The following is an 11,959-nucleotide window of genomic DNA, read 5'->3' as shown; positions in this document are numbered from 1 at the left end:
ATGGTTCTTTTCTTTTGGGTGAAGGCATATATAGTACTGTGTTATACAAGAGAAAGCAGAAGGCTGCTTTAAGTAGAGTGTAGAGAGCTGTCAAAATATTGATATCTTTGTCTATACCAAAAGCTTTCTTACGTTGAATGATCTTCTCAGAAAGAAAACCATTATATTGTTATTATTCTAGCCATTTATTCATATTGTCCATTTTTTTATTGCCAATGCTCTAATTATTATTGCAAAAATGAATTTGAATAATGCTGTTCATATTATATACTATATATACAGTATTGTCAGTATATATGATATATGTACAATAATAAGTTACTTTCAGCTTGAATAATATGAGCAGTAATTTAGAAGAAAACACGTAACAAATACTCCGTACTCTGCAGTTCTATACTTCAGAGTCTCACGGGTTGAAAGAAGAATAATCAAATGTAAGGATTTTTTTTGTTTGGAGAACACTTTTGAGTTGCCTGTGCATTAGATGACAATTTTTTATTTTATGACAGAATACAAAATATGAATAATCACAGATAGCTTAGATTTCTTTAATGATCATTGGTCACTGTGATCATTAAAAACATTGAGTTTAAAATCATTGCTGATCAGTGGGGTGCTAATTATTATAGTCGGTAAAATTTAGGAGGTGGTACATTGATACTCATTAACTGAAATCGAATCACTTCTATATTGGTGTCTTAAGCGAGCCTTGCGGCTTCCTACATGACGAAATAAGGGGATTACTAGGGGATACATCTTAGGGTCATATAATGTCGTTTGGAACCATATATGACCATTAAATGAAGTCATAAATGTCCGTGATATGATTGAGTTCACAAAATCGGTGCAAGTTGCAAATTGGTAAATGATCGTTTTAAGGAAAATTGGATGGTTCCACCCACCCAATTGCACTCCCGGTGGATAATAGGGACCATGGTAAACATCTCGGGACTTTTTATTTCCAGGCGAAAAAAGTTAAAAAATTTCAAAATTGAAGTCTATTATCCAAGCTTTTTGAGAAATTTTTGAGGTTACGGGGCCCGGTGGCGAAAAGTGTTGAGACCCTAACAGATACATCTTAAGGTCATATAATGTCGTTTGGAACCATATATGACCATTAAATGATGTCATAAATGTCCGTGGTAGGCTTGAGTTCACAAATTCGGTGTAGGTTGCGAATTGGTAAATTGACCGTTTTAAGGCAAATTGGATGGTTCCACCCACCCAATTGGACTCCCGATGGGTATTAGGGACCATGGTACATAACTTGGAAATTTTTATTTCAGGGCGAAAAAAAAGTAAAAAAATTTTAAAATTGAAGGCTATTATCCACGCTTTTTGAGGAATTTTTGAGGTTACGGGGCCCGGTGGCAAAAAGTGTTGAGACCCTAGGGTATACATCTTAGGGTCATATAATGTCGTTTGAAACCATATATGACCATGATGTCTTTAATGTCCATGGTAGGCTTGAGTTCACAAAATCGGTGCAAGTTGCGAATTGCTAAATTGATCGTTTTAAGGCCAATTGGGTGGTTCCACCCACCCAATTGGACTCCCGAAGGGTATTAGGAGTACTATGATGTTTGTTTAGGTTATAGGTTAGAAATCATCTAGCTGGGATCATCATCTAGCTGGGATCACCATCTAAAGTGAAAAATTCAGGAAGGTTTCGAGGAAGAGTACCTAAGCTGAAGTTTCAAACTCTACCAGATTGTCTCCCCAGTAGCATTTGAAAGAAGAATAAGATTTTCAATATCTAAAAGCTGATCTACTATGTACATCAACATGCATTAATGGCAACAATGAGTGTGAAGGATGTTCCAAACTCTGCTAGATTGTCTCCCCAATAGCATTTGAAAACAAAATATTAAAAGTTGTGTGAAGGATGTTCCAAACTCTGCTAGATTGTCTCCCCAATAGCATTTGAAAGCAGAATATCTAAAAGCTGAGCTACTGAATTATTTTCCTGATCATTAGATATATTTGGTGACCAAAAGATATTGTTCTGTTCATCTAGGGCATTGTCTCCCCAATAGCATTTGAAAGTAGAATATCTAAAAGTTGAGCTACTGAATTATTTGCCTGATCATTAGATATATTTGGTGACCAAAAGATATTGTTCTGTTCATCTAGGGCATTAAGATTACTATCCTCGAAAACATTGAGCACCCGAAAAGAAGTATTGCGTAGGGTCCCTCTATGAGCGTGGGGTTTCCTTAAGCGTGGGGTCCCTCTATAAGCGTGGGGTTTCCTTGGGCGTTGGCCCCGCCCCTATATAAGCGTGGTGTCCCTCGGGCATGGGGTCCTCCCTAAGGCGTAGGGCTTATTAAATTAGTTGGGCGTGGAGTCGGTTGGTTGGGCGTGGGGTTGGTCCTAGGGCGTGGGGTTGGTCCTAGGGCGTGGGGTTGGTTCGTTTAGGGTTTCTCCTTGGACGTGGGGTTCTTCCTTGGGCGTGGGGTTTCAAGATGGGCGTGGGGTTTCTTCCTTGGGAGTGGGGTACTGGTTCTTCCTTGGTCGTGGGGTCCCTCTTTAAGCGTGGGTTTTGAGCTTAGGCGTGGGGTTTCAGGATGGGCGTAGGGTTGATACATTAGGCGTGGGGTATCATGGTGGGCGTGGGGTTTGAGTTTAGGCGTGGGGTCCCTCTTAGGCATGGGGTTCTTCCTTGGGATGGGGGTCCTCTCTTTAGGCTTGGGGTTTGAGTAACGGCGTGAGGTTTCTTCCTAGGGCGTGGGGTATGAGATTAGGCGTGGGGTTGGAGTTTGGGCATGGGGTTTCATCTTCGGCGTGGGGTTTGAGCTTGGGCGTGGGGTTTGACCATGGGCGTGGAGTTTCTTGATTGGGCGTGGGGTTTCTTTCTAGGGCGTGGGGTTCTTCATTGGGCGTGGGGTTGATACAGTAGGCGTGGGGTTTGAGTTTTGGGCATAGGGTTGATAAAGTTGGCGTAGGGTTTCTCCTAGGGCGTGGGGTTTCATGATGGGCGTGGGGTTCTTCCTTGGGCGTGGGGTTTGAGCTTTGGCATGGGGTTTCTTCCTATGGAGTGGGGTAAGCTTCGGCGTAGGGTTTGAGTTTTGGGCGTAGGGTTGATACATTAGGCGTGGGGTTTCTCCTAGGGCGTGGGGTTTCATGATGGGCGTGGGGTTCTTCCTTGGGCATGGAGTTTGAGCTTCGGCTGGGGTTTCTCCTAGGGAGTGGGGTTTCATCTTGGGCGTGGGGTTTCATCTTAGGCGTGGGGTTTGACCTTGGGCGTGGAGTTTCTTCATTGGGCGTGGGGTATCTTTTTAGGGCGTGGGGTTGATACAATAGGCGTGGGGTTTGAGTTTTGGGCGTTGGGTTGATATAGTAAGCGTGGGGTTTCATGATGGGCGTGGGGTTCTTCCTTGGGCGTGGGGTTTGAGCTTCGGCGTGGGGTTTTTCCTAGGGCGTGGGTTTCTTCCTTGGGCGTGGGGTTTCTCCTAGGGCGTGGGGTATCTTCCTTGGGTGTGGACAAGGGGACGTGTGGCGCATGCGTCGCCTGGTTGAAAAGCTAGTGGCGCGAAACTACCGTGTGCTTGATTATGACTGAACGCCTCTAAGTCAAAATCCAGGCCAGAAGCGACGCATGCACCCACCGCCCGATGCCGTCCTATAGTAGGGGTTTCGGCACGTATCGTAAGCTAATTTCGCGCGGTGGATAATTAGATTAAGCCCTATGTCACTTCGATTCGTCCCTCCCCTACCCTATTCCCTAAAAACACCTATATTTTAGAAAACGAGGTTAGCAATGCATCTCGTATGCTTAAAAAGGCTAAGTATGGGATTAAGAGGTGTCACAAATCCTAAGTGTTGGGATGTTGGATGGTACAAGTGGGCAAGGGGCCGTGTGGCATGTGCATAAGACATGTGCACCCAAGGACAAGGCATACCGGGTTCCGAGCACTATTTACGACTCCCAAGGCCCTTAAGACATAAAGTTTAGGGATGAATTAGATGGTTCCGAACACTGTTTATGACTCCCAAGGGCCTTTGGGAACCCAAGGAAGTACTTAGATGCATAATCTCGCCGGGTGAAAAAATGATATACGGAAGCTAAATATGAAGGCTATAAAACACGAAATCGGAACAATTTAGGATGTGTCGGGACCTGGTGTGGGAATTTCACGGAACATTACGGGATATATCCCGGGGACATATAATATTGTTTTGACCCATATATGACCATTATTCGACTACGTACAAGCCCCGTAAAAGATTATAGCCAATAAAGGAGGAGTGTACGAAAACGTGTAAATTGATCGTTTTAAGGCAAATTGGATGGTTCAACCCACCCAATTGGTGTGCCGGAGGGTATTAGGGACCATTATAAACATCTCGGTAATATTTTTTTTCAAGCAAAAAAATGTCAAAATTTTCCAAAATTAAAAGCTATTATCCACGTTTTTTAAAAATTTTTTAGGTTACCGGGCCCAGTGTCAAAGAGTGTTGAGACCCTAGGGGATACATCTTAGGGTCATATAATGCCGTTTGGAACCATATATAACCATTAAATGATGTCATAAATGTCTGTGGTAGGCTTGAGTTCACAAAATCGGTGCAAAATGCGAATTAATAAATTGACCGTTTTAAGGCAAATTGGATGGTTCCACCCACTCAATTGGACTCCCGGAGGGTATTAGGGACCATGGTAAACAACTCGGCAATTTCTATTTCCGGCCAAAAAAAGGTCAAAAAATTCCAAAATTGAAGGCTATTATCCATGCTTTTTGAGAAATTTTTGAGGTTACGGGGCCCGGTGGCGAATAGTATTAAGAACCTAGGCGATACATCTTAGGATCATATAATGTCGTTTGGAACCATATATGACCATTATATAATATCATAAATGTATGTGGTAGGCTTGAGTTTACAAAATCGGTGCAAGATGCAAATTGGTAAATTGATCGTTTTAAGGCAAATTGGATGGTTCCACCAACTCAATCGGACTCCGAGAATATTAGAGACCATGGTAAACATCTCGGCAATTTTTATTTTTGGGCGAAAAAAGGTCAAATAATTCCAAAATTGAAGGCTATTACCCATGCTTTTTGAGGAATTTTTGAGGTTACGGGGCCCGATGGCGAAAAGTTTTGAGACCCTAGGGGATACATCTTAGGGTAATGTCGTTTGGAACCATATATGACCATTAAATGATGTCATAAATGTCTGTGGTAGGCTTGAGTTCAGAAAATCGGTGCAAGTTGCGGATTAAAAAATTGATCGTTTTAAAGCAAATTGGATGGTTCCACCCACCTAATTGGACTTCCGGAGGGTATTAGGAACCATGGTAAACATATCTGCAATTTTTATTTTCGGGCGAAAAAAAGTCAAAAAATTCCAAAATTGAAGGCTATTATCCACGTTTTTTGAGAAATTTTTTAGGTTAAGATGCCCGGTGGCGAAAAGTGTTAAGACCCTAGGGGATACATCTTAGGGTCATATAATGTCGTTTGGAACCATATATGACCATTAAATGATGTCATAAATGTCCGTGGTAGGCTTCAGTTCACAAAATCAGTGCAAGTTGTGAATTGGTAAATTAACCTTTTTAAGGCAAATTGAATGGTTCCACCCACCTAATTAGACTCCCGGTGGGTATTAGGGACCATGGTAAACATCTCGGCAATTTTAATTTCCGAGCAGAAAAAGGTCAAAAATTTCCAAAATTGAAGGCTATTATCCACACTTTTTGAGGAATTTTTTAGGTTACGGGGCCTGGTGGCGAAAAGTGTTGAAACCCTAGGTGATACATCTTAGGGTCATATAATGCCGTTTGAAACCATATATAACCATAAAATGATGTCATAAATGTCTGTGGTAGGCTTGAGTTCACAAAATCGGTGAAATTTGCGGATTGGTAAATTGATCGTTTTAAGGCAAATTGGGTGGTTCCACCCACCTAATTGGACTCCCGGAGGGTATTAGGGACCATGGTAAACATCTCAACAATTTTTATTTTCGTGCGAAAAAAAGTCAAAAAATTCCAAAATTGAAGGCTATTATCCACGCTTTTTGAGTAATTTTTGAGGTTAAGGGGCCCGGTGGCGAAAAGTGTTAAGACCCTAGGAGATAAATCTTAGGGTCACATAATGCCGTTTGGAACCGTATATGACAATTATACGATGTCTTAAATGTCCGTGGTAGGCTTGAGTTCACAAAATCGATGAGAGTTGCGAATTGGTAAATTGATCGTTTTAAGGCAAATTGGATGGTTCCACCCACTCAATTAGACTCCCGGAGGATATTAGGGACCATAGTAAACATCTCGGGAATTTTTATTTTCTGACGAAAAAAGGTCAAAAAGTTCCAAAATTGAAGGCTAATATCTACGCTTTTTGAGAAATTTTTGAGGTTAATGGGGCCGGTGGCGAAAAGTGTTGAGACCCTATGGGATACATCTTAGGTTCATATAATGCCGTTTGGAACCATATATGACCATTAAATGATGTCATAAATGTCAGTGGTAAGCTTCAATTCACAAAATCGGTGCAAGTTGCGAATAGGTAAATTAACCGTTTTAAGACAAATTGGATGGCTCCACCCACCTAATTGGACTCCAGGTGGGTATAAGGCACCATGGTAAATATCTCGGCAATTTTAATTTCCGGGTAGAAAAGGTCAAAAAATTCCAAAATTGAAGGCTATTATCCACGCTTTTTGAGGAATTTTTGAGGTTATTGGGGCCGGTGGCGAATAGTGTTGAGACCCTAAGGGATACATCTTAGGTTGACATAATGTCGTTTGGAACCATATATGACCATTAAATGATGTCATAAATGTCCGTGGTAGGCTTCAGTTCACAAAATCAATGCAAGTTGCGAATTGGTAAATTAACCGTTTTAAGGCAAATTGGATGGTTATCCACCTAATAGGACTCCCGGAGGGTATTAGGGACCATGATAAACATCTCGGCAATTTTAATTTCTGGGCAGAAAAAGGTCAAAAAATTCCAAAATTGAAGGTTATTATCGACGCTTTTTGAGTAATTTTTGAGGTTACGGGGCCCGGTGGCGAAAAGTTTTGAGACCCTAGGACATATATCTTAGGGTCATATAATGTCGTTTGGAACCATACATGACCATTAAATGATGTCATAAATTTATGTGGTAGGCTTGAGTTCACAACATTGGTGCAACTTTCGGATTTGTATATTGATCGTTTTAAGGCAAATTGGATGGTTCCATCCACCTGATTGGACTCCCGGAGGGTATTAGGGACCATGGTAAACATCTCGGCAATTTTTATTCCGTGTGAAAAAAAGTCAAAAAAAATCCAAATTGAGGAATTTTTTAGGTTATTGGGGCCGGTGGCGAAAAGTGTTGAGACCCTAGGGGATACATCTTAGGTTCATATAATGCCGTTTGGAACCATATATGACCATTAAATGATGTCATAAATGTCCGTGGTAGGCTTCAGTTCACAAAATCAGTGCAAGTTGCGAATTGGTAAATTAACCGTTTTAAGGCAAATTGGATGGTTCCGCCCATCTAATTGGACTCCCGGTGGGTATAAGGCACCATGTTAAACATCACGGCAATTTTAATTTCCGGGCAGAAAAAGGTCAAAAAGTTCCAAAATTGAAGGCTATTATTCACGCTTTCTGAGGAATTTTTGAGGTTATTAGAGCCGGTGGCGAAAAGTGTTGAGACCCTAGGAGATACATCTTAAGTTCATATAATGCCGTTTGGAACCATATATGACCATTAAATGATGTCATAAATGTCCGTGGTAGGCTTCAGTTCAAAAAATCGGTGCAAGTTGCGAATTGCTAAATTAACCGTTTTAAGGCAAATTGCATGGTTCCACCCACGTAATTGGACTCCCGGTGGGTATTAGGGACCATGGTAAACATCTCGGCAATTTTAATTTCCGGGCAGAAAAAGGTCAAAAAATTCCACAATTGAAGGCTATTATCCACGCTTTTTGAGGAATTTTTGAGGTTACGGGGCCCGGTGGCGAAAAGTGTTGAAACGTAAAGGGATACATTATTTTAGGGTCATATAATGCCGTTTGGAACCATATATGACCATGAAATGATGTCATAAATGTCTGTTGTAGGCTTGCGTTCACAAAATCGGTGCAACTTGCGCATTGGTAAATTGATCGTTTTAAGGAAAATTGGATGGTTCCACCCACCTAATTGGACTCCCGGAGGGTATTAGGGACCATGGTAAACATCTCGGTAATTTTTATTTCCGGGCGAAAAAAATTCCAAAATTGAAGGCGATTATCCACGCTTTTTGAGGAATTTTTGAGGTTATTGGGGCCGGTGGCGAAAAGTGTTGAGACCCTAGGGGATACATCTTAGGTTCATATAATGCCGTTTGGAACCATATATGACCATTAAATGATGTCATAAATGTCCGTGGTAGGCTTCAGTTCACAAAATCAGTGCAAGTTACGAATTGGTAAATTAACCGTTTTAAGGCAAATTGAATAGTTCCGCCCATCTAATTGGACTCCCGGTGGCTATTAGGGACCATGGTAAACATCTCGGTAATTTTAATTTTCGGGCAGAAAAAGGTCAAAAAATTCCAAAATTATAATCCACTATTTTTGAGGAATTTTTAAGGTTACGGGGCCCGATGGCGAAAAGTGTTGAGACTCTAGGGAATAATATTATGATCATATAATGTTGTTTGGAACCATATATGACCATTAAATGATGTCATAAATGTCCATAGTAGGCTTGAGTTCACAAAATCGGTGCAAAGTGCGAATTGGTAAATTGACTGTTTTAAGGCAAATTAGATGGTTCCACCCACCTAATTGGACTCCCGGTGGGAATTAGGGAACATGGTAAACATCTTGGCAATTTTTTATTCCGGGCAAAAAAAGTCAAAAAATTCCAAAATTAAAGGCTATTATCCATGTTTTTGTGGAATTTTTGACGTTACGGGCCCGGTGGCGAAAAGTTTTGAGATCCTATGGGATACATCATTGGGTCATTTAATGCCGTTTGGAATAATATATGACCATTAATTGATGTCATAAATGTCCGTGGTAGGCTTGAATTCACAAAATCGGTGCAAGTTGCGAATTGGTAAATTGACCGTTTCAAGACAAATTAGATGATTCCACCCACCCAAATGGACTCCCCGAGGGTATTAGGGACCATGGTAAACATCTCAACAATTTTTATTTCCGAAGGAAAAGAGTCAAAAAAAAATTCCAAAATTGAAGGCTATTATCCATGCTTTTTGTGGAATTTTTGAAGTTACGGGGCCCGGTGGCGAAAAAAGTTGAGACCCTAGGGGATACATCTTAGGGTCATCATATAATGCCGTTTGGAACCATATATAACCATTAAATGAAGTCATAAATGTCCGTGGTAGGCTTGACTTCACAAAATCGGTGCAAGTTGTGAATTGATAAATTGACCGTTTTAAGGCAAATTGGATGGTTCCACCCACCCAATTGGACTCGCGGTGGATAATAGGGACCATGGTAAACATCTATGCAATTTTTATTTCCGGGCGAAAAAAAGTCAAAAAATTTTAAAATTGAAGGCTATCCACGTTTTTTAAAGAATTTTTGAGGTTACGGGGTCTGTTGGCGAATTTAATAAATATTTATCCAATGTTTTTATAGTCCTAATACCCTACGGGAGTCCAATTGGGTGAGTGGAACCATCCAATTCGCCTTTAAACGACTAATTTAATTACCAGTTTACAACTTGCACGGATTTCATAAACTCAAGCCTACTATGAACATTTATGACATTATATAATGATCATATATGGTTCCAAACGACATTATATGACCCCGAGATATATCCCCTAAAATATTAATACTTTTCTACACCAGGCCCCGAAACCTTCAAAATTTCTCAAAACCGTGGATATTAGCCTTCAATTTTGAAATTTTTCGATTTTTTTTTCGCCCGAAAATAAAAATTGCCGAAATGTTAATATTGGTCCCCAATACCCTCCGGGAGTCCAATTGGGTGGGTGGAACCATCCAATTACCTTTAAACGACCAAATTACCGGTTATCAACTTGCACCGATTTCATTAATTCAAGCTTACCACAAACATTTATGACAACAAATAATGATCATATATATATGGTTCCAAACGGCATTATATGACCTTAATATGTATCCCATAGAATTTCATGACTTTTCAACACCGGGCCCCGAAATCTCCAAAATTTCTCAAAAAGCGTGGATATTAAACTTTAATTTCGGAATTTTTAGTCTTTTTTTCGCCTGAAAATAATAATTGCCTAAATGTTTACCATGGTCCCTAATACCCATCGGGATTCTAATTGGGTGGGTGGAACCATCCTATTTGCCTTTAAACGACCAATTTACCGGTTTATAACGTGCACCGATTTCATTAACTCAAGCCTGCCACGAACATTTATGACAACAAAAAATGATCAAATACGGTTCTTAACGACATTATATGACCCAGGGATGTATCCCCTAGAATTTCAGGACATTTCGACACCAGGCCCCAAAATCTCCAAAATTTCTTAAAAAGCGTGGATATTAGTCTTCATTTTTGGAATTTTTTGACTTTTTTCACCGGGAATTAAAAATTGCTGAAATATTTACCATGGTCCCTAAAACCCTTTGGGAGTCCAATTGGGTTGGTGGAACCATCCAGTTTTCCTTTAAACGGCAAATTTATCGGTTTACAATTTGCACCGATTTCATTAACTCAAGCCTACCACGAACATTTATGACAACAAAAAATGACCATATATGGTTCCAAACGATATTATATGACCCAGAGATGTATTCCATAGAATTTCAGGACTTTTTGACACCGGACCCTGAAATCTCCAAAATTTCTTAAAAAGCGTGGATATTAGTCTTCATTTTTGGAATTTTTTGACTTTTTTCACCGGGAATTAAAAATTGCTGAAATATTTACCATGGTCCCTAAAACCCTTTGGGAGTCCAATTGGGTTGGTGGAACCATCCAATTTTCCTTTAAACGGCAAATTTATCGGTTTACAACTTGCACGGATTTCAATAACTCAAGCCTAATACGAACATTTATGACAATAAATAATTATCATATATGGTTCTAAACGACATTATATGACCCCGAGATATATCCCCTAAAATATCAAGACTTTTCTACACCGGGCCCCGACACCTTCAAAATTTCTCAAAAATCGTGGATATTAGCCTTCAATTTTGGATTATTTTTACTTTTCTTTTTCTGGAAATAAAAATTGCCAAAATGTTTACTGTGGTCCTTAATACCCTCTGGGAGTCCAATTGTGAGGGTGGAACCATCCAATTTGCCTTTAAACGACCAATGTACCGATTTACAACGTGCACCGATTTCATTAACTCAAGCCTACCACGAACATTTATGACAACAAAAAATGATCATATATGGTTCCAAAGTCATTATATGACCCAAAGATGTATTCCCTAGAATATCAGGACTTTTCGACACCGGACCTCGAAATCTCAAAAATTTCTCAAAAAGCGTGGATATTAGTCTTCATTTTTGGAATTTTTTGACTTTTTTTCTCCCGGAATTAAAAATTGCCAAAATGTTTACCATGGTCCCTAATACCCTCTGTGAGTTCAATTGAATTGGTGGAACCATCCAATTTGCCTTTAAACGGCCAATTTATCGGTTTACAACTTGCACGGATTTCATTAACTCAAGCCTACTACGAACATTTATGACAACAAATAATGATCATATATGGTTCTAAACGGCATTATATGACCCTGAGATGTATCCCCTAAAATATCAAGACTTTTCTACACCACGCCCCGACACCTCCAAAAATTAGCCTTCAATTTTTGAATTTTTGAATTTTTTTACTTTTCTTCGCCCAGAAATAAAAATTGCCGAAATGTTTACCATGGTCCCTAATACCCTCCGGGAGTCCAATTGGGTGTGTGGAACCATTCAATTTGCTTTTAAACGACTAATTTACCGGTTTACATCTTGCACCGATTTATCGGTTTA

This window comes from Chenopodium album, chromosome 3 (genome assembly GCF_948465745.1).
Source record: "Chenopodium album chromosome 3, dcCheAlbu1.1, whole genome shotgun sequence".
Lineage (NCBI taxonomy): Eukaryota > Viridiplantae > Streptophyta > Magnoliopsida > Caryophyllales > Amaranthaceae > Chenopodium > Chenopodium album.
Note: the sequence above shows the minus strand (reverse complement) of the source record.